Here is a 23734-nt window from a genome sequence, read left to right on the forward strand (position 1 = left end):
AAGATGTCATAATCTTCTAAATAAAATTTCATATCGTGTGAGCTAAATGGTTTATTTTGTTTCTTTAATACTGAAACCCAAATTAAATCTTGATGTAGGAGTCACAGAAAATGTTTTCCTGTTGTGGAAATAATATGGTGTTTGTTGAAATCTAACATCTGCAAGGTACCAATAAGACTATCATTTGGGAAACAGCAGAAGGAAGATTAAATAAGTTCTTCAAATCGCTCCAGGAACAATCCATCACTATTTTTTAATATGTTTTCGGAAAGGAAGACAAAAGAAATAGGCAATTTAATATGAAAAAGGAAAGACACAATTTGTGAACTAGAACTTATTTTCTCACCCACTTTGGAAGACTTTTCTATTATAAATTCCGAGTTCCTTCTAAACCCATTGTACGTGGGTCATTTTCTAATGCACTGAAAATCTCACTGCTAGTATTTAAAATTTATAAGTTTTTTTATTATACCATAGGCTATTGATATAATTTCAGGTAAGAAGAATTTTTTAAAAATACATCAACTAGTATAGCAACTAATACATCTGTCCTATACCACTGTGTCAAAATGACTCAAATGTATTTGCTTAAAACATCAATGAGAGGCGGATCAGTTGGCTCAGGCAGTATAAGCACCTGCAGCCGACCCTTGTGACCTGAATTCAATCCCAGAACCCACATTGTGGAAAGAGCTACTCCTGCAAGTTGTCCTGTAATCTTCACACATGCCCTGAGGCACATGAACACATGCATACGTGCGCGCACACAAAAAATTAATAAGTGAGGAGTCGTAATTTCTCAAGGTCCTTCTGGATGGATAGTTCACAGGTTAGCTGCATTGAGATCTTTTCATGGCCATAGTCTACTGAGATGACTACGCTGTCTTTCAGTTGGAACCGGGGCACTAATATAATTCCACTGAAATGTTTTGGCACTCATACAGGATGACTGGGATAGCTGAGATTTCTCTCCACATAGCCTTTCCATCTAGATTCTTCTAGGAATAAGCTAAGACTTCCAAAGAGCAAGACTCAGTATCATGTGCTCATTAAGCTATTGGCTGTATAATATTTTCTGATGTTTCATTGGCCAAATCAATTCAAATGGATGAGAAAAGAATCAGTAAGCAAGGGGGCCCTCCAAGGACATGTCAGGAAATGTGACTCACTGATGTCCACTAATGCATTACTGTAGCACATAAGGGTCTAACGTCAATTCAGTGAGCACTGGGCCAATTTGAGAGACTGTATCAAAAATCAAGGTGGATAGTACCCAAGGAATGACAGTCAAAGATGTCCTGGGGCCTCCACACATAGGTACACCTGAATACACACACACACACACACACACACACACACACACACACACACACACACACATTTTAAAATATTTAATGTGAAGCCATTTAGAAAAACATTCAAGAAGATTAGTCTGTTTGGGGAGAACAAATCAGGAAAATTATAAATTTGGCACCTAATTTGTACTAATTTTAATTGGCAAGCCATTTCATTTTTTTAGTTAGGCTTTATAATATGTTTTGGAGAGCCATGATACATGTTGTAATGCATTTGTACACATATATGCCATTGTGTATTGCTGAGCTGTGCATAAATTCTGCAAAGTGTGCCATTTAGCAGTTTCATCACCCTGTGAATGTTGCAGTCTATTTATACAGACCTCAGTGGCATGGGTTACTACATAGCTAGACTCTATGCCATGTGAATTAAACAGCACAAGATTAAGTCAAGCACTAGAGAGGACAATGGAGTGTTGGTAAATTCAAGATGTATGAAGCTGCTGCTTGGTTGATGCATACTGTTTGCAGCAAACTGTTCTCTGTAAGTACAAGAGTATGTGCTAAAACAACAAGACATGGCATAGCACAATCGGTACATAATGCAGCAGTATAACTGTTTATTATTATGTAGTTTATACTCCACACATTGGCATTGACTACACTGCTGGGTCAATGGGTTGTTTACCACAGCATCACCACAGACAAGTGCAATATAATATGTCCCCCTATAGTGTTCCAATGGCTTGTGGCACTAAGCCATAGGAATTGTTAAATTCCATTATAATATTTTGGGACCACGCTTGTACACTCAGTTAGTCATTTGCTGACCATCCTTGTGGGTGCCTAACTGTATGTATGTTCCTGTAAATTTATGTAGTGTTCTATACACAACCATTTAAGTGTAAGTCTCTTTCTTGATTTTTTTTACAACTCAACTTTTTTTTCAACTTAACTCAACGTTTTATCTTAAAGTGGAGATAAGTGTCATCAAAGCACAAATCTATCATTGATTCCTCTTTCCACTCTAAAGAGTCAGAAATTGGAGAGGATGGAAAGGATTGCCTGAAACACAGGAAAACAAGTATCTCATGGCAGTAGTTGATCACAAAATGTTTGGTTTTCTAAGATGATTATTGCTTAAAAAGCAATGGCCAGTACAAAATTAAAGCTTAAAGAGATTTTGTTCAAGCATAATAATAAATACATGACTTTGAAGAAGTAAGAATTAAGAGAATGCTTAAAGATATAGGGAGAGACTTCTTTTTGGGAGGTGGGAGGCAGGGTCTCACTGTGTAGCCTTGGCTGGCCTTGAACTAAGAGGGATCTCCTTTCCTGTGATTCCATCAAGCCTAACATGGAAGACATCTCTTACATCACCTGCTTCCTCACACAGCTGACACTCTTGGCTCTGTGATGGTGGAAGCACACAAAACAATAGTCCTGGTGGTGAATAATAAGAAATGATCTTACACAGGAAAAGAATAACATACATAACTAAAATGTCAAGCATTCTTTTCTTTTTTCCCTAGTGAGGGTCAAGCCCAGGGCTTGCACATGCAAGGCAAATGGTTACCACTGAGCTGAATGTGAGTGAGTTGGATGTCTGGAAATCTTTATTTTTACTTTTATATTGAAACAGGGTCTCACTAAGTTGCCCAGGTTGACCTTGAACTTGAGATCCTCCTGTTTCAGCTTCCAGGGAATCTGAGATTATAGGCCTGTGCTAGTGGGATCAAATCAAAAACCCTTTCTCTGAGTTTGAATTGTATTTGGTGTGATGGAAAATTTATCTTTTACTAATCTAGCAAATTGCTTTCTGTTGGGTCCTCATTTTATGATAGGCATAATTCCCAATAATTTGCATATAGTATCAGATTTGTTTTTACACAGTTCTATGAACATTGTTTCCTGTAGATTATAAAGGAAGAAGCTGAGACATTGGGAATCTAAGACACTGGGTGTCTGAGTCATAGACTTCAGTCTCACAGCTGCTAACAACTGTGGTTAGATCCAGAAAACTTCAATATTCTTTGTGCTAGCACTAGATTTAGCAAATAGAAATTCCAAAATAGTACACTGATTGTATTTAACTAATTAATTCTTAATTAGTGCAGTTTTTGATTAACGCGGCTTTTAAAAATGATACTGAGCAAAAGTGAGAGGGTGATAGTAAATGATACTTTGCCAAGTTTTGAAAAAAAATAGATTCCTAGTTCCATATTTACTTAACTAACTACATATTCTGTCTCTCTAGTGAAAAGATTCAGTTTCTGAGTATGTCTCCAGCAGGGGAGCAGGGGAACAGCTTAGGAACAAGAAGTTACTGGAAGGCAAGGATGCTATGGAAAGTGACGCTAAAGCAGGGTGGAGATCTTGAACACTAACGTTCCTGGGCTGCCCAGGCTGGCCTGCGCTGTCCCTGCTCCTGTTGACCACAGCTCTCACTCAGATGTTTCTGAGCAATGTGTGTTGTTGATGGCTGTTTGCTCCACTGCAGTGTGGAAACACAAAAGCACCCCCTTCTCACCTCTTGGTCTGGACTCTGCTCTAGATCCTGTTGAAGGTCGTTACACACCTGCTTTCTACCATCCTCCAAAGGAATGTTCCTACAGGAGGCTCTTTCTCCTCCTAACTCTGCTTTGTCCAGCAAGCTCCTGGCCATCCATAAGAGAGTTGTTTCCACTTGAGGTTCACTTAAATACCCCCTTAGACCCAGAGTGCAAAAAATCACTAATTAACAATCCATGTAATTGTTCTCCAGTGTGATGGCAATGGAAAAAGTGAATTCTCCCCCGGTGATTTTACTTCTACTTGAGGATTATTCTTCATTAAGAAAATGTTTTTAGAACAAGAGGTCACTAGAATAAGAACACGTACCTCATATATCTTCTCCAAATTTTTAAACTATAGATTGAATTTCATCTTTTCTGCTACCTATGGGATGCTGCCTTGTGTATATTTCATTCAGAATGTTATCAGGCACATTTAAATCTATCACAAATGTCATAATAAACATTTGTATTCTACTCCCAATTCTCTTCAGTTAGGTTATTTTTTTCTACTGGACTTTAAAATGGAATATAAGCTTTTGCTATGGAAACTAATCGGGAGGCCAGCATGCAGATGTTTCAATAAAGGAATACTTGATCTGTTATTACAAATCTGATTTCCTACATCTTTATTTTCACTTAACTTTATAGTTTCAAAATATGAAGAAAATTTCACTTTTCACATGAATTTTATTACTTTAATTTATTTAATTCACTTTAATCAAGATTCTCCCTATTTAGAGGCCAGATAATTAACTATTGTTTTCCATGGCTTGTCATTTTTTTAAGAAAAGGTTTTATTCACTTTACATACCAATTAAAGATCCCCCTCTTCCCTCCAGCCTCCCTCTTCCAACCTCCCCATTCCGTCCTACAAGAAGGTAAGACCACCCATGGGGAGGTACATTTAGTAGAGGAAGGTCCAAGCCCCTCCACCTGCCTCAAAGCTGTGTGAGGTGTCTCATCATAGGTAGTGGGCTCCAAAAAGCCTGCTCATGCACCAGGGATGGATTCTGATCCTTCTGCCAGGGGTTCCCTTAAGCAGATCAAGCTACACAACTATCTTGCTATGCAGAGGGCCTAATCCAGTCCCATGCAGGCTCCACAGCTATTGATCTAAATTTCATGAGTTATGATTAGTTTGGTTTGGTTTTCTCTGTAGGTTTCCCCATCATGATCTTGATGCCCTTGCTCATAGAAACCTTCTTCTCTCTCTTTGACTGGACTCCTGGAACTCGGCCTGGTGTTTGGCTGTGGATCTCTGCATCTGCTTCCATCAGTTATTGGCTTGTCATTTTTAACGACTCAATCCATAAATGACTTTAATTTATGGTATAAAGAGTTTCTTACATACTTTGTTATTTAATCTAAAGGACAATGCTATTTTTAGTCATTTGTAACCACTTTATCACATATTATATATTATATATTTTATATATGAGAATCATCAGCCAATTTAGGTTTAATGTGGTCTGTTTCTACCTTGAATGTAATAGCCAGGATTCAAGGTTGCATGTTTTTTAAATTTTGCCTTTATTCACATTGTACTGAAAATGCTCCTTTCTACATTGTATCTCTGCTAAACTATCAAGTTCCTAAGAAGGATAGCTGCACTGTTAGCATCCCTCCTCTCTCTCTGCCCACCAAAAAGTATCCACTAAATATTATTTACTTCTTAAGTGATCTCACATAGCCCAGGCTGGCCCAAGCTTAATATGTAGTTGAAGATGAATGTGGACTTCCGATCTTCCTGTCCCCATATCTCAAGTGCTAGGATTACAAACATGTACCACCATGTACACTTTATGTGATGCTGGGAATTGAACCCAGGGTTTTGTGCCTGTTAAGCAAGCACTCTTCTAGATGAGCCCTATCTCCAGCCCTGAATGTTATCAACTTCTGGTCCTGGGTTGAAGTATCTAAATGAATCAATCAAGGGACTGGTTTCTGGGATGTTGAAAGTTGTGAGATACTTTGGTTGACTCTTTTGATAGCCGTGTGGAAAAGAGAATCATTGGAATATATTTTGTGGCTACAGCAGCGGCAGCAACAGAGAGGCCAGTACCTGGATTGTCATCAGTCTCAGGATACTGGTGAAGAATACCTTCACTAGAATGCCAGCATACCTGGGTATAGATCATCCCTTCCTGGCTCTCTCCCTGCCAAAAGGTTAGGTGTGTTGCGACCTCCTCTCCACGGAACAAGAACTTCCCTTCACTCTCCTTTCCCCCCACTCTTCCTTGTCTTCCTTCTGTGCGGTAGCCACTCCAAGTTTAGCCACCCACTCCACACAGTTCACGCCAGAAGATTTGCTATCCTAGAAATAATGGCCTTTCTTACTTCCATTTCACCTATTTTATTCATGGTCTGTGCATATGCTGGAAACTTAGAATTAATATTGTTACAAATCAGTCATTAGATTGTGGCTCATTCCTGTTAAGTTAAAGTAAGACAAAACATTTTGAAGTCATGTACTGAAGAGGGAAAGCTCATTTGTTTCTGTTTTGAATCTCCACATCCATCTGATGGTAGAAACTTTACACAGCCATTATTATTTGTTAAGATTTAAGGGTAAAGTCATTAGGTAAGGATTCTATTGCTCCCCAGTCTTGGATAACTAAATTCATAATTAGGACTTTTTATTTGGGACTTTGGTTTTTGTTGAGACAGGGCCTCATTATGTAGCCCTGGTTAGTCTGGAACTTCCTAGAACAGCCCAGACTATCCTCATATTCATGGAAAACCTCCTGCCTCACTATTACAAATGTTGGGATTACAGGTCTTCACCAGCACTCTGTCATTTGCTGCTTGGTAGTAATGTTAAGCTCTGGAGTTTGTGGAATTCTGCAATACTACTGAAGTGAAACCCATTGTCCATGTCCGTATTGTTCGGCACTCTTTAGGCTGCCCAGCTTTTTCAAATGGCTCTTGAGCAATATATTTCCTTGACCTCTAATCTCAATCCTTGGGCACCTGCTGAACTGTCCTTGGTTCTGATCATCTCATTGGTTCTCCAACTCTGCATTCTCTTTCTAAGCAGTGGTCCTTTGATCTGTTTACACTCTCTCTCCCACCCTTCTTGGCCTGTATGGTAAACTCTGATCCTCTTCCATACTTCTCCAAGACACAGAAGATTCAGGGTGATTTTCCTAGGGTCTTCCTATGGTCTTCGTTATCCAAGAATTTTTCTTGTTGCTATGTGTACTCTACGTTGTCATATTCATAAGTGTGTAGCAAAAGGATAGTAGCAGCTATGTGACTTACCCACATCCCATCAATGAGCCAAGTGTCTGCTGCATTGAACTCTCTCAAGAGCTTCTAAATCTTTCTCCAAATAATCCATGATTGACAGACAAGCCTCCCAAACTAACACATGCAAACTTTATTGATTCACACCCAGCTGGAGACATTCTATCTTTGTAGTGAGGAGGGTCTATTTGGGTTTATTCAGTTTGACACTTGGTGAGTCTTTTTGTCTTACACTTGAGCCAAAGCATTTGAACAACAACAACTGAAGTATGCTTCTCCTCTATTTTCTATCCCTGCTGTGGAGACTTTTCCAATAATGTGAGTGACACTGGATCTGAATTTCCAGCTATAAAAATGGATTTTTCAAGATTAAGCCAAAAAAAGACCCAGTAAATTAAAGAGATTATAAGACACATTCCTTGCTAAATACTATCCTGTTGCCACACAGAAGATGAACACAGAAAGCTCACATGATCAGATGTGGAATGTCCAAGGTTGCAGTAAATGGATGTGGAATGTCCAGGTTGGATCCTTGTCTGCACCATTGGCTAGTAAACATTGGCATAGTCACCTATATCCTTTTGTGTCTTACTTTAATGTAAAAATGAGTGCCTGATAATAATATGGCTCTCCAAAGATTGGAAGGTCTGAATAAGCACACACAACAGTGCTGGCATCTCATAAAGGCTCTAGACACATTATCTACTTATTACCAACAGGCAGATCTGGTATGTCATTAGTATTCGCTCTTGTGGCCATATGGGCAGTTTATTGAAGCCTTTTTTCTAACAAATTGATGTGTATCTGGTGCCAAACACTGAAGCATATTCTAAGCATCTGTGTAGTGGGAGCTGCCAGGTTGGCTTGTTGAAAACCAACAGATCTGGGTAATAAGAATGTAGTGAGTTAAAATGGATTTGAAGTGATCTGTGGATTCAGTTTCTCAGGTTCCATGAGGGCAATGTGGCGGTAGCCTCAAGAAGGTCATGTGCACACAGTTTGGGTCTTTGTCACTGAGGACTGATGTCCTGAAGATAATTCCCAGATCTGACAGGTACTACTGGCAACCTGCCCACCTTCCCCTCCAGAGAGAGACATTATTATCTGAGAATACAGGCACCTGTTCTCTGTGTGGGGAAGGAGATGTTTCTATTTCCATTTTACTGGCTTTTCCCGACCTAGAGATTTCTCAAACACTGCACAGTCATTTAAGAAATTAATTATCTGAAACAATGGACCAAATGAATTTAATAAAACTACTGAATCATAATAGTTAACTTCATGTATTTGGCATAAAAAAAGAAAAAAAAGCTTTCTGATGTTAAGCTTCTCTTGTTTAAAAAATACGTTTAGGTGTCTTCCACAACAATTAGATCCTATTCAATATTTGAACTACTTTAAGAAAAATGTGTTGGTTTTAGTTGTGATTTGAACTTACTTGATTTCTTTGACTTTAAGTATATTCGTATATGCACACATGCACACACATGCACTCACCAAGGCATACATACATGCATTATAGCCATGCATGCACACACATGCATACACATAATAACCCTTTATCAATCATTTCTTACTTCATTTTCCTCAGACTGCTTCTTTGTCATATAACTTCATTTTGGTTATTCACTGAAGGTGTTTAGAGCCCCCACAGCCTCAACTTTGTTTACTTTCCTTTGTGACTAAATCCACTGATTGCTATTTTCTTCTTCATTTACACATACATTCGTTTATACTTTATGAGATTCTGTGGTGGTTTCCATCTTCCACAGGTTCCTGTGTTTAAACATCTTGTACCCAGATGATGGTGGCCTTTGAGGAGGTTGTGGAACCTCTGGGTGAGATCAGGTTAGAGGAAGTGTGTCATTGGAGGGCAGGCCTTGAGTTTTATAGCCCGCCTTGAGTTTTATAGCCCGCCACTCTTGGGATATCTCTCTCTCTGCTTCTCGGGTCCATCACACTCTTGCTACTATAGCTATGGGTCACCTCAACTGTTCTAATGCTGTGCCTTCCCCATCACAAAGGACTGTTTTCCAAAAGCAAACTTTTCCTACATTAAGATATTTCTAAATTATGCCACAATGACAAGAAAAGTAATGCAGACACATTCATTGATTTTATTCATATATTTTTGCCACTGTATATTATAGCTGAAATATATTTTATTCATTGCTATTTGATCTCTAGGCAGCAATATTTCACTTATATGAATCAAACACAAACATTTCTACATTTTGAAGTTGTTACTCAATATCCAGGTCATGGTACATAATCTTTTTCAATTAATGTGTGGAATAATAATAAATTTCCCTTATTAAAGTTGTTTCAAACTTAACCCAATCTTTTTCTGAAGTAAATTTTTCATTTCATTATTACTTTATTCTCAATAATTGTACCCTTGCATGTTATTGAATTATTGTTTGAATTGAAATTTTCATGTTAACAACATTTTTCAAAATTACTCTTTCTTGTGAAGCTTTATTCTCTGATTTTAACATGAGTACATTTTTACAAAGTCTTTCCCAATACCATGCATCCTTTCCACAAAGTCCATTTAAAATTTGGATTGGAATTAATTTTAGCAAACTGAATAGTTAAAAAGGCAAGTTTTTTGCATTCTTCCTTCAAACCAAGGAATTATCATTCCTTAAAATTCAATATACTGTTGCCTCCATCTGTTTAGACACTTATTCCTGACTATATTATACGCTGAATCTCCATGGCAATTCCTCAGACCTTTCCATCAGTCCAATCCCACTCATCTCTTTATGTTCATCCATATTCTTTTTTTTTTTTTTTTTTTTTTTTTTTTTTTTTGTTTGTTTGTTTGTTTTTCGAGACAGGGTTTCCCTGTGTAGCTTTGCGCCTTTCCTGGAACTCACTTGGTAGCCCAGGCTGGCCTCGAACTCACAGAGATCCGCCTGGCTCTGCCTCCCGAGTGCTGGGATTAAAGGCGTGCGCCACCACCGCCAACTATCCCAGTAGCTTAAATTCAATGGTTAGTTTTACAAAACACCCACTTTGTTGTTATCTGCTTCAGTGATGTAAAATTCTTGGATGCAAATGCCCATCTTCTTGAAAAACCAAAGTAATAATAATAATAAACTTTAAGAGTTTAAAGAAAATATAGATAAGTAATGTAGACTATCAATAATTAAACTATAAATCAGTAACAAAGTAATGAAAAAACTATTATACTTTGAAATTGATTATATTTTAACATTTTTAGACATGGTCAGATATAACCCAAGCTAGCCTTGAACTTATTATGCAGCTGAGATTGACCTTGAACATCTGATCTCTCTCTCCACTTCCCAAGAACTGGGGTGACAGGTTTATTACTAAGTACATATAGGCAGAATGAATTCTATCTTTCACAGATTGAGACTAAATTATAGCTTTTTCTATGACTTTAATGTCATTAGACATCCCAAGCCATAGTAGTTCAATGCTTCAAGACCAACATCAGCTTCTACAAAAACAAACTACCTTCTTATCTATCAATTTTGAATAATTGTTTCCATCAATGGAGCCAATGTTCTGTCTTCAAGTTCTTGGCAAGTTTTTCCAAGAAAGATACCAATTCTTATCTTGGTGGCATATTACCTGGGGAGTGTTAAGAACTCTCCGTTTGTGTAGCATACATAACACTTCAGAATTAGAAGAAAGCTGAGTGACAGTATCCAGAGATTTACAAGCCTTAAGGCTATTAAAATGATGAAGAGAGTTCACTGAGAAGTCTCAAGTGCTCAGTTCCTCTCACCTCTACTTCTAAGTTCCAACTCTGGACCTGAGAAATGGGCTTGTCTCACCTCCTAGGCCCCCAGCCCTCTCCTTCCTGCTCTGTACACATGACTTCTCTGCTCACTTTCATTTACCTCTTGATAGATATTAGGATTGCTTCTAATTTTGACTATTGAGAATAAGTTTCCTGTGAACATTTGTGGAAATGTCCTTACATAGATGCACAATTTTATTCCTCTTGGATGAGTAATTAAGAATTAAATTACAGAGCTTTGTACTTGTTTACTTTTAGTAAATAGGTGTCTAAAAGAAACTGAAGGGCTGTGGAGCTGGCTGAGTGAGTAGAGAGCCTTCTGTGCAAGTATAAATGGCTGAATTCAGAGTCCAGCATCCACATACAAAGCTGAGCACAGTGGCACATATCTGTAAAGCAGCACTGGAGGGAAGGTGGAGGCAGGTGGATTGTCACAACGCACTGGCCAGCTAGGCTAATTGGTAAAATGTAGGTTCAGTAAGAGACCTCAAAACTAAGGAGGAAAGTGACAAAAAATAACACTCTGAGCCAACCTTTGGTTTCCACATGTGCACATATAAAAAGTGCATCTGCACACACATGTACACATACACACACACACACACACACACACACACACACACACACACACACATGAACACATTAGCAAACATACACCACACACACATAAAAGAAAACTTGAAAGTTTCTTAGTGTCTATACCATTTCATACAGCTTCAGTGAGTTATAATTCACATATCATATAATTTACATGGCTATTACAAAATGCTCTCAATAGCTGTGAAAATTCCAACGTCTGACAAAGAAAGAAATGACCATCATTCATTTCCTCAAACGAGGGAAAAACCTGTAAATAACTACAGAATAACTGTTGTGGGGGAGGAAGTTATCAATTTGAGAAACGAAGGATGTGAGAGGGTTTGAGAGAGGACAGCTAGGAGGGGCTGGATGGAGAGAAAGGAGAGGAAAAGTGAAATAATTCTATTTAAATTTAAAACTTACTCACCAAGGAATCAAGGCCCCTAAATCAATAGGACAGATGCACTATGAACTCACAGAGAGCAAGGCATCATGAACAGGGCCTGCACGGGTCTGCACCAGATAGGGTTCTAGAACTGAAAGAAGTGGATACATACCCCCATCAGTAATCTGGAAGCTATCTCCAAATGATAACCACTTGCAAATAAAAATTTAGCCGGGCGGTGGTGGCGCACGCCTTTAATCCCAGCACTCGGGAGGCAGAGGCAGGCGGATCTCTGTGAGTTCGAGGCCAGCCTGGTCTACAGAGCGAGATCCAGGAAAGGCGCAAAGCTACACAGAGAAACCCTGTCTCGAAAAACCAAAAAAAAAAAAAAAATTTAGTGTCCTCCAAGGGAGTCTCACTGGAGAAACAAACTACTATACTGAAGGGTAGGTCACAGGCCCTGTAGTAGATGCCAACAGAAAATGAACTCAGTGGCATCTTTGGAGACTCCTTGTCTCTTAATGTCATGTCAGACCTTTTTTTTAAATCTTTTTTAAATTTTTTGTTCTATTTTATTTATATATTTTTAATTTTTTCTCTCTTTTTATTCTATAGGTTCCTTTGCATATATAGTATGGCTTCCAGTGTAGTGTTTTATGGGATTCTTGAGTGTGCAAACCAGAGGATCTTTGCTTCTTGTGCCGTCTCTTGGGATCTTTTCCTTCTGTTTGTTTGTTTTTTTCTATTCCAATGAGTAAGTTTTTTTTTTATCTTATTTCATTTCATTTTGTTTCATTAGAAGCCTGTTAGCTGTCTGAAAAGAGACAAAAATGGGGTGGACCAGATAGGAGGGAAAGAGGTGAGGAACTGGGAGGAATAGAAGGAAGGGAAACCATAATCAGGATCTATTATATGAGAAGAAAAATCTATTCTCAATGAAAGAAACAATAGTGAAAAAATTAAATTCCTCACAGGTAATTTTCAGGGCTGCCATTTAGTCCACTATTATTTTGTATTTTAAAGTAGAAACTTTATCAATACTTCATTTTTAAAATAAACCTTATTGAAGAAACAGAACAGGTTACATTTAGAAAGATATATGAATATACATAGACATATATGCATGGAATAACAGATGTTTTAATGAGTCCATGAGTTTGAAGGAGAGCAGGGAGAGATATATGGGAAGGTTTGGAGGGAAAAAATGGAAATGAGAAATGTTTTAATTAAAGTATAATCTCAAAAGTAAGCAAACTATTAGGATTAATCATTGTCCTACTTGCCTGAATATTTATAATGAAGGTCCAGAAGAACACACCAGACACTCATTAGGATACATGAGAGTTTAACTAAAGCAACACACACTAAAATGAACCCTAGGAAGTGAGTTAATATCTAGGTCTCAGAAAATAGAACTTTGTGAAGTCACAAATATAAATGGTGCTCAGAACAGCATTTGATAAATGATGAGAAATACCCAAGGCAGCACAAAATCACAAGACTCTGAAAATATCATCGAGTTACATTAATTCATCTGGTGACTGTTTCATACTAAGCAAAAGTTTTGGGTGCCCCCAATAAATAAAAAGGAAATTGTAAATTGTGTACTAAGGAGCAGGGCACATTTGAGCATACTTCTTGCCATCTCTGAGACTCTTGGCTGATTTCATCATGCTTGGATGCCTCTTTTGCTTCATCTATAAAAGAAGAATAATCAAAACTCTTGGGCTTTTGTAAAATCTTTAAATGTTGTATGCAGAGAACACAAAGTAACAAGTTGGCTCTCAGAAATGGGAATTGTTACATTAATAATGAATAACAATGAGTAGATCCTAAAGATGGATTGCTAGCTAGATTAAAAGGGGAAGCTGAGATGACTTGGTATCAAAATCACTCAGTCCTGTCATTAAGGAGGTAAACTACATGAAAACCTCCCTGTCCCCCATTCCTCACTTAACGCACAGACTGATGTTTAAAATTCTATGTTAGTTTTTTTTTTAGAGGAATCACCTCTTTTTGTTGTAATTATTGTTATCCAATAGGTTTCTTGAAAAAGAGGAGGAGCAGACATCAAACCTAGCTATCTAGTGTCTTTGAGTGACATGCATAAGAGAACAGGGTTACAGAAAGAAGGAAAACTAGACCCAAAGAACTTTGCCCTACTCAAGTTGTACTCACACAGATATTTTGGAAGTGTGTAGTTCCTTACAGGTATGCTTCAATGAGACCATGGAGGCAATGTGGTCAATCCCTTCCTCCTGGGCAGTTTTCTAGTCTCCGGATATGTGTCTCTCAGAAATTAGAAACCACATCATAATGAGTGTTCAACTTTTCCTGGGTTCTGTGTTTTGGGCCATGTTTCTTACTGGTCATCGCTGCAAGGAAGCTGATTCCAAATACAGAGTTCCTTCAATTTCCTTAGGGTACAGTGTGGAGGAGGGAAAAGCAATTAGCAGAGACTCCCCATTTCAGTTAATTATTCTCAAGAGTGGTGGATGAAGAAGAGACAAATGTTCCCCACCGACTCCATTTCTCCACACACTCAGAGGTCCCTGGTGACCCAATGGAATCAAATTCCAATTTCCCCATCCACACTTCTGAATTATGAAATACAGAGGGGTCCTTTAAAGTAAGGTGACCCTATAACTTATCCAAATGGGACAATCTGGGGCATAAATAGGGAAGTTATTCATAATGTGGCAAGACAGAAAACACACAATGAAGTTGTCGTCATAAGCAACACAGATGATTAATCCCTCAACACTGTATGACTTTTCATAAGATTTTTATGGGTATGTGCATATATGCCACATGAGTGCAGGTTCTGGGAAAGATCTGATGAGGGCATCAAATCCCCTTGAGCTGGACTTACAGGTGGTTGTGAACAGCCTTACATGGGTGCTAGAAACCAAACTTGAGTCCTGGGTAAGAACAGGAAGAGATCTTAACCACCAAATAATCTCTCCAGCCCCTCTGTTCTATGTCTTCTATGCCTTTATAAAAACTGCCATGCATTGAATTTTGGGTGGTCACATGATCAGGCTCCTCCTATACTTGTTTGGGGCAAAATTCTGACTTCAACATATACAAACTGTATAACTTTGATCACTTTATTTAATCACACTATGTCAGTTTCTTAATCAGTAAAATGGAGGTGGTAAATAATAACTCCTCAATAAGGTGATGGTGATTTTAGTAAGATAGTATCTGATGATGCTTTGGAGCACTCAACTAATATTAGCAATTTATAATGAATCAATGTGCTGTTCTTTTAGTTTCTCCGTATTTTCTGTCCCTGTTTTTTATAAATACTTATAATTATTTTACTTTTTACATTTCCATTAATGTGATTATTACGCACACCAATAGAGCATGGTGTGGTATTTTAGAACAGACATTATGTTTTGGTTTCTGAAGTATCCCCAAAGGCTCATGTGTTCAAAGGTGGCTCCCAGAGTTTACAGGACTGGTTTCTGGGAAGTGATGGGTCAACCATCAATGTGTCCATGGTTGCATAGGCTATTGGAAAGTGGTGGAGAATGCATATGGTGGCACTTAGTTAGAGGAAGGGAAAGACTAAGAGGTGTTCCCTGGATGAGTCTACTTTGCCACTATCCTTCCTTCCTTCTGTGAACTGAATACCTTTCTCTATTTTGTGGTCCCTGCTATGATTTTCTGTCTCAGGATGGCCCAGAAACAACAGATCCAAGTAACCATGTATCAAAACCTCTCAAACCTGGAACCAAAACAAAATGTTCTCCCTTTAAATTGGTTTTGTCACAATGGTGGAAATCACCTAATTTTGTGGAATACACAAAAATATAGTGACTATTTCTGTCTCCTTGTTTTTGTCTTTTTGGAACTTCTCATATTCTTTCTTCCATATCTGTAGTCAGACTTGAAAAACTAGGTATTTAAATTGTTATTACTTGATTAATATGTTTAAGGAAAGAACACATAGAGATAACTGAGATGATAACTATTCAGAAGAATAAATAAAACATCTAGAAGATATATAAAAGTATTATGACTAAAACTTTAAATTCCTTGAATAAGTTAAACAGCCAACTAAAAGGAATTTTGATAGGATGTGCTTACTGGAAGATATCCATGAAAATAACGGGTGTTTTAATAATGTGTAGGATAGAGTGAGAAAATCCAACAAACATCTAACTGAGACTCCAGTAACATAATAGGAATACACAGAGTTTTCAGAATACTAATACTGTACTTGTTAAAGACTGCATCATGCCTGTCTAGTGACCATGACAACTATAACACCTTAAGAATCCATGCGGTATTAGAAGCAAAGTTACCATTTGTAGCATGAATCTTAACAGTTCTTATTCATAAAAACAAACCTAGAGCCAGGTATTGGGGTGAACGCTGAATGATCAGAGAAACAGAACAGGCCACAGCCACCTCACCTTGCCAATTCTTCAGCTGATCCTGTTTCCTCAGACTGGATGTCTCTCGCTGAACTGTGCTGCTCAAAAGCCTAAAAGCTTAACCAGCTAAAAGCTTCTAGTTTCTGGTCTTCATGCCTTAAATACCTTTCTGCTTTCTGCCCTCGCTTCCTGGGATTAATGTGAGAGCCCGTTTTCAGGTTCCTCGTGGCTTTTACCCAGCAGGTCCGCATAGAGGATGATTAGGGCCACGAGCCTGAGTGTAGGTGTCTGAAATGGTCTGCACTTGACTGTGCTGGGGGAGGAGGTCTTTTGCTCCACCCCTTGGTGTCTCTATAAAAACCCTGGGGCAGAGACAGTCGGGCCCATTGGATAGGTTCCAGGCACTCTCGAGGCTATCCTTCATTTTCTATTTATGTATCTCCACAATCTAAATCCTTCTATCTAATATTTCCTGCTGCTCGCACTCAAGAAAACTCTGGGGAACTGTGGGGTTGGTGGGTAAACGCCCCACAGATTAAAGGCTCCATTCTTGGGATTAAAGGCATGAGTCACCATACCTGGCTATTTCCAGTGTGGCCTTGAACTCACAGAGATCCATGCCTCCAGAAGGCTAGGATTAAAGGAGTGAGTGCCACCATTTTCTAGCCTCTGTATCTAGTGGCTGTTCTGTTCTCTGACCCCAGATAAGTTTATTAGGGTGCACAATATTTGGGGGAACACAATACCACTACAACCATTTTGTTTAATTCCCTGAAAATAAGATAAAACTGTATGAAAGGTGGTAAGTGACTGTAGTTAGGTAAGTAGGGGATCGGATCCAGTATCCGAAGGATTCTTTTGAAGCATCATCAACCCAAAGAAAATAAAGAATCATTAGACAATTTAATTTACAACCATGTCTGTCTTGAAAAAATATGGTCCTAAAGAAAGGGGAATGTGATAGTTCACTGTTCCTTGTCTCCAATCTCAATAGCACTTGCAGGGTTCATAAGTTGGTTCTGCCACATTTGCATCTGGCCTGCTCGTGGTGTGTGACTTCGTATCATCTTGCTCTATGACACCAATGTATCTCTGTATTTATGGAAGCAGAAAGGCAGTTACAGAATTATCAGTCTATCTTCACTGCAGACGAATTCAACCTTGGTTCTCAGCAGGTGTTGAGAGTGTACCCTCAGAAGCTCAGAGAACTTCACAGAAGATAAAGCTGAAAAAATACATGAACCAGATTAAGATGAGTAGAAGGGCTGAAAAAATGTTACCTCCAGGGTATGACACAATCGTTGCAATCAAGGTCTCACAGAACTTGCAGTTGCCTGCACTGGGCATGCACAAGACTGAGCCTATCAACAGTCATTGATAGATGAAGGAGGGGTCTGGGAAGCCCTGCCCTCCCTGTGAAACTATTGATTACTGATAGATTGAGGGGGGACAGTCATTATCTTCAGTTGTGTATCTAAGGGTGAATCCACCATGCTCCAATGTACAGTTCCAAACTCATAGTCACACAAATGACCATGGTCAAATCAGCTGGTCACAAAACAAGACAAAAAGACATGAAGGTGGGGTATGGGTTTGTAGGGAGAAGGAGGGACTGATAGGGGTGGGGGAGAGATAAAAGAGGGCAGAAAGCAATCATAATCTCTTACATAAATGTATAAAATTGTCAATGAACAAATTCAATCAATAAAAAAGGTAAGAAAGGGTATCTACTCCCACATCCTCATTTGACAGGTGGTTCCTAACAGGATTTATGATTTTTTTCAAGTATGGGATTAATAGCAGAGATGTACTAAGGCAGATTCACCCTGTTTTGTCATACAAAAAAGTATTTTGCTAATTTTTCCTATTTCTAGGAGTTCAAATGTCTTCAAACTGGTCACAGCTTAATATAATATTAAGATGTTTTACAGGACATAATAATTGGCTCATTTAAATAGTGTTTGTTTTCAAAGACAGAATAATAACATTGACTCAAGAATATTTTTTGAAGTTGGTGATTGGAAGACAAAAACAAATTCACCCTTGATGACTCAAGGTTGTGTATATGGCCAGCTATGTCACAAAAAGAAGAATGGAGAGTTTGTTTCTTTCCTGAAGAATAAAAGCATTTTCTTCTCTCATCTTTTCTTAGTAGGTTTCTTTTCTCTAGATGATGTTCTCAGGTAGGTCCATGGAAGAAGATGGACACCATACCTCAGTGTAGTACTGGTTTTCTTGTTGTTGTGACAACATACCTGACAAGAGCCACACATAGAAAGAAATGCTTGTTTTTTTTTTATCAGTTTTTTCACCAAAAGGTGACAATAAACCTGCAGGAATAAGAAACCCCCAAAAGTGAGGTGTCACGGGGGAGAACTGAGGAGAAAATAAAGAAGACAGATAGCTGTGATCAAAAGGTCTAATGAGCTGATGACTCATGTCAATAATTTTATGAGGACAAACAGCATCTTATATACTGTTTTCAGGGTGGAAATTGGCCACAGTCAGCAGAAATCTAAGTCAAACAATGCTGGCAAAGAGAACACTGGATACCTCCAACACAGCTGTGTGAAAGACCCTAACCCTTCAGGCTTACACCCCCCCAAGCCCCAGGAAAATAAGGAACTAAAAAGAAAACTAGTTCCAAGGGCCACCTGACTCAGCCATTATTCAACCACCCCTGCCACAATGTAACAATGTAAAGAGATCTCTGTTAAGAGACGTGCTCAGCTGTGACTGGGATAGTTGCAGGTGTTCCAGGAAGAACCACTGTGACCTTTGTGTAAACTCCACTCCCTCCCTGATACCCCCCTTGAGGTTTCGGGAAGAATGTACATGTGGACGTAACTGTACCCACTCTGTGATCAGACCATGATCTTGTGAAATTAGCCTCTAGACATAAATCAATCGAAACAAAATTGTATGGGAATTGTAATCTTATGGCTTTTGTGGGTTTTTCTTTTAAAAGTACCCATGTGATTGCAATAGGCGCGACTCTTGCTCTTTGGAGCTGAGTTAGCCCGTCTGTACAGTCGCTTCAATAAACCTCATGCTGTTGCATCAACTGGACCAGAGTCTGAGTTCTTGGGGTGCCCACTTGAGACCCTAGATTTTGGGGTCTATCACTGTGTGGTGGTATTGTGTTCCCCAAAATATTGTGCACGCTAATAAACTTACCTGGGGTCACAGAACAGAGCAGCCACAATATTAAATATAGAGGATAGGCAGTGGTAGCACACACCTTTAATCCTAGCATTCCAGAGGCAGAAATCCAACTGTTCAAGGATACAGCCAGGCATGGTGACTCACGCCTTTAATCTCAGAAAGCGAGCCTTTAATCCCAGGGACTGATGGTAGAAAGGAAAGATATATAAGGCGTGAAGACCAGAAACTAGAAGCATTTGGCTGGTTAAGCTTTTAGGTTTTGAGCAGCACAGTTCAGCTGAAAGCCATTTGGATATGAGGACACAGAGGCTTCCAGTCTGAGGAAACAAGATCAGCTGAGAAGTTGGCCAGGTGAGGTTAGCTGTGGCTTGTTCTGTCTCTCTGATCTTCCAGTGTTCACCCCAATACTTGGCTCCGGGTTTGTTTTATTAATAAAGACTCTTTAAGATTCATGCTACCTACACAGCTGCCTGAAGACTAATAACCACAAGCCCATTAAGGGTGAAAGTTGGATACCCAGGAACAAAAATCTTAACATCTTCTAGGCCCTGGCCCTAGCCCCGACCAGACCTTGCCAAGTCTAATGCTGAACAATGATGCAGAATTAGCATTTTCTTTGTCCTTACATTTAGGCCTCTAAAAACGTCTTGGACCTGTCTGGCTCCCAACATAGTTGATATTATTATGTTACATTCAGTACTACAGTAATGGCATGACTATTATGGGAGTAACCAGCCTCTTTCTGATTGGAAAGCAGGCCTGTTACACGTAAGGGAATTCATACCTAGAAGTATAAAATTGAACAAAATCCCACAGCTAGGGATGTCATAGGCTCTAGAGGGGAACCTATTATTATTTTTCTAAATGGCCATGTTGTCAAATTACCATACAAATATTCGTGTCTGTTATCAGAGGTCTGGTCTACAGCCTTGGATAGAGGAGCTTACTTTTGCAGCAGCATGGGCTAAAGCAGTGACTGGTCCAAGTAACAAGTGCCTGTGAGTGCTCAGCCTTATAAGGACCATCTATAAGAACTCCCTAAGGCTCAGAGACCATTGTAAAAGAGGGAGCAAAAGAATGTAAGAGCTAGAGCCTGGGGAGGAGTGCTATGAAACTGTGTCTCCTGGAATTGACATGGCCATTGTCCTTATGAACTAATAGCAGTTGTGGTTAACTACAGAAGACCTATACAAGATCAAGCTAGTAAGAGTTCCATCATGGATAGAGGAGGAGCTCATGAGGCAATGGCCTTGCTGAGGAGCTAGGGGACTGATGGTGGTTGTCAGCCTCTAGTATTCTATATGTATGTATATAGAATACATGAATAAAATTCTTAAAGAAAATATAAAAATTAAATGTTGTATTGTAGCTTTTGTTAGATTTAGTAAATATCAGGAAATTGTTACAAATTTTTAGCTGCTCTTGCCATAAGAAGAAATCTCACCCTATGAGATGGTGGCTGTCCTAATTTGCTTTACTATAGTAGCCATTTTGCTACTGTGTGTATCTCATAGTACACTGTACAGTGAAAAATAGGCAACAAGCTTTGTAAAAAAGAGAAGCTGTTCAGTTTAAATAGCTGAATCATCTTAATCCTTATCAGGGACATAGAAGTGCTCACCCAACAAGAATTAGATTATTAACATACTGCATTCACTCACTCCTTTTTCCCTACAATTAAGTGTGGCTAAAGCAGATAAAGTGAGAATGCCTGTATCACCAGTAACTATGACAATGATGAACACTCAGTTACATTCAAAATCTCCTCCAAGAAAAGGAACAAAGACTGGAGAATTGACCTAGAGTTTTACATGCAGATTTCCACATGGCCTCACCCCTAGATGAAGAGGTAGATGTTTATAATGAAGGATTCTTTTCATGAAGAACTAGAGGTGCAGAATAATATATTAGAAAAGAGTTGAAGGTCAAAGCAAAATGTATAATTTATGTGCTACATGAAACATGACGAATACTAAGAATACTACACACTACTTACCAAGCTTTAGTCTCTCTATTGAGAGCTCTCTGTGAACCAGTAACTACTGTTAGCTCCATTTGGTGGGTGACAGTAGTGAGGCCTGAGGAGGCTAACAAAGTCACACAAGCTGTAAGTGACAAAGCCAGAATTCTGAGTTCTGTGACAGCAACATTCAAAGTCATGACCATATTAAGTCACTAATGTTTTGAAGGAGATCTAGTGCATGTCTCAGTCTGTTATTTCTTCTCATGTGCATAGGAAATAATATCATTGTTAGGATGGTTGATTTAGGTTAGGTGTTCATGTAAATAAATGTTTGTACACCTTTAAAAATGTGTTGTGAACAAGGTGGTGTATGCAGCTACAACCAATTGTTTAAAGCTATGTGACTAGCCAGCTGTGCCTCCATGGGCTGTTGGAGCCCATCTAGGTTTCCTGGTGGCTTTATCCAGCAGGTCTGCATAAAGAGGATGATACACTTGACTGTATCTCGCAAGGGGGAGGTCTTTGCTCCTGTCCTTGGCATTGTCATAAATAGCCCTTTGGAATAAAGTTCATGACTGGTGGATTCAGACCCAGGCCCTCCTGAGGCAATCCTGTGTTTTCTTTCTTTCCTCTCATCATCTAAGAATCTCCTTCTAGCTAATATTTCTCATTTCTCCCTGCTCAAGAGTACCCTGGAAGAATAAGAGGGAGCTGGTCTTCAATGGGCCAACCCTTTAATCTCTCTGATCTCATTATTGTAACCTAAAAGTTAAGAGTTTGGGGGACTAGAAAATTTCCTATGTCCTTTCTAGCACAAATAACTCTAGGGTTGGTAGAGTAACAACCCTTAGATTATTACTGGACTAGGGGAGAGTGGGGAATTGATACACAAGGCAAAGTGGGCCTGAAATCATTAGGGAAATCTCCCGGCAACCATTACATCAGAGAACAAGTGTCTATAGTGTGTTCCCTCTAATTGGCTTTTCTCCTTTAACCTTAGCTCTCAACAGGACTCCAGTGTTTCTGTCTCACTTGGTGTGAGTGGACAGCTAAGTCCATGGCCAAAAGCATCTACTTAGGAGGGCAATCATACTCAACTGGAAAATATATTGGAAGATAAATAGGCAGTTTGAACCTTTCAGAAGAACCACATCTTCTTCCAGTATTAGAGTCAGGACTAAAAGCCAAGACTTGGAAGGTGGAATTGGTGCTATCTCAAAACCCACACAGTTTTTACAGTGGAACTTATGTGGGACTAGGTTTTTAGAAATTAACTTCACCCATCCATTCCCCCTCACCTCTCCCTCACTTCCTTACACTGAATGTCATTTTCTCTTCCTTTACTCAATTTTCTAATCTTCAGTGAAGAGAATTATCTCAAATATAAATCTGGGGTGTGAGACGGGTGCTGAATTCTAAAATATCTGACTGTAAAATCTATTACTTTCTGTTTGTTCACTTGTGTTATGAGGATAAGGGGGTCATCTAACCACAAATGAAACAGTGAATGTCAATCATGGTGTAAGGCAGTCATAGAGACCTGAGCCAAAACAAAATTATTATGTGTCAGGAAAGTTGACTGAGATCAAAACATGCTTGTCTATGTTTCCCCGTTTCTTTATCATCAGAATGCTTATATTTCATTTTTGTTCTTCAGAATTCTGCTTTTAAAACAACAACTTGATTTCTGTTAAAATACATGGCTTGATTATAATTTTTGGGTAGCTAGACACAAAGTAAGTGTTAATGATATGACACAGCATTCGTGTAACTTCTTTTGCACTTTTGAAGGCTTCAATCAATTTGTTTTTCTCCTTCATTGTCCTGGCAGTCTGGAATCAACAGGATGGCAAAGCAGGTATTGGAATGCGTACAATAGGTGCAGAAGAATTTCAGCCTTCTGACTTCTTAACCTGAATCATTTTTTTTTCAGCAACATTCTCAGCCTCACCTGGTTTTCTGCCTCACAAGCCTCAAACTGATCACATCTTTATCAAGTCATCATTGGGAAACATGTTGATTAGCTCTGTGTACCTAGTTAAGTCTCCATTCAAGATTTGCATCCATCAGCTTTCCAGAGAGATAGTGGATGCAGAGAACATATCCATCAAAAAGAGTGAGTATATTCAGACTTCCCCTTTGTCAAATTGTACAGTATCAAGAAAAATCTTACTGGGAATAAAAAATAAGAATCCACATCTCCCCAGTCTCTTCTGGAAATGGTGGGCTACACAGAATTCACTGAAGCTTGGCTGCCCATGTTACCAGAGTGCAATTTAAGAAAATGATGAAATCTACTGCAGTTGATGGGTCGAGTTTCCCTGAACTTACCCCTGTAGGTCTGTGTTTCGAGATGCTCATAAACCTCCCAGTAAACTCA

This window comes from Peromyscus californicus, unplaced genomic scaffold, assembly GCF_007827085.1.
Source record: "Peromyscus californicus insignis strain IS unplaced genomic scaffold, ASM782708v3 Scaffold_4__1_contigs__length_199733344, whole genome shotgun sequence".
Classification (NCBI taxonomy): Eukaryota; Metazoa; Chordata; class Mammalia; order Rodentia; family Cricetidae; genus Peromyscus; species Peromyscus californicus.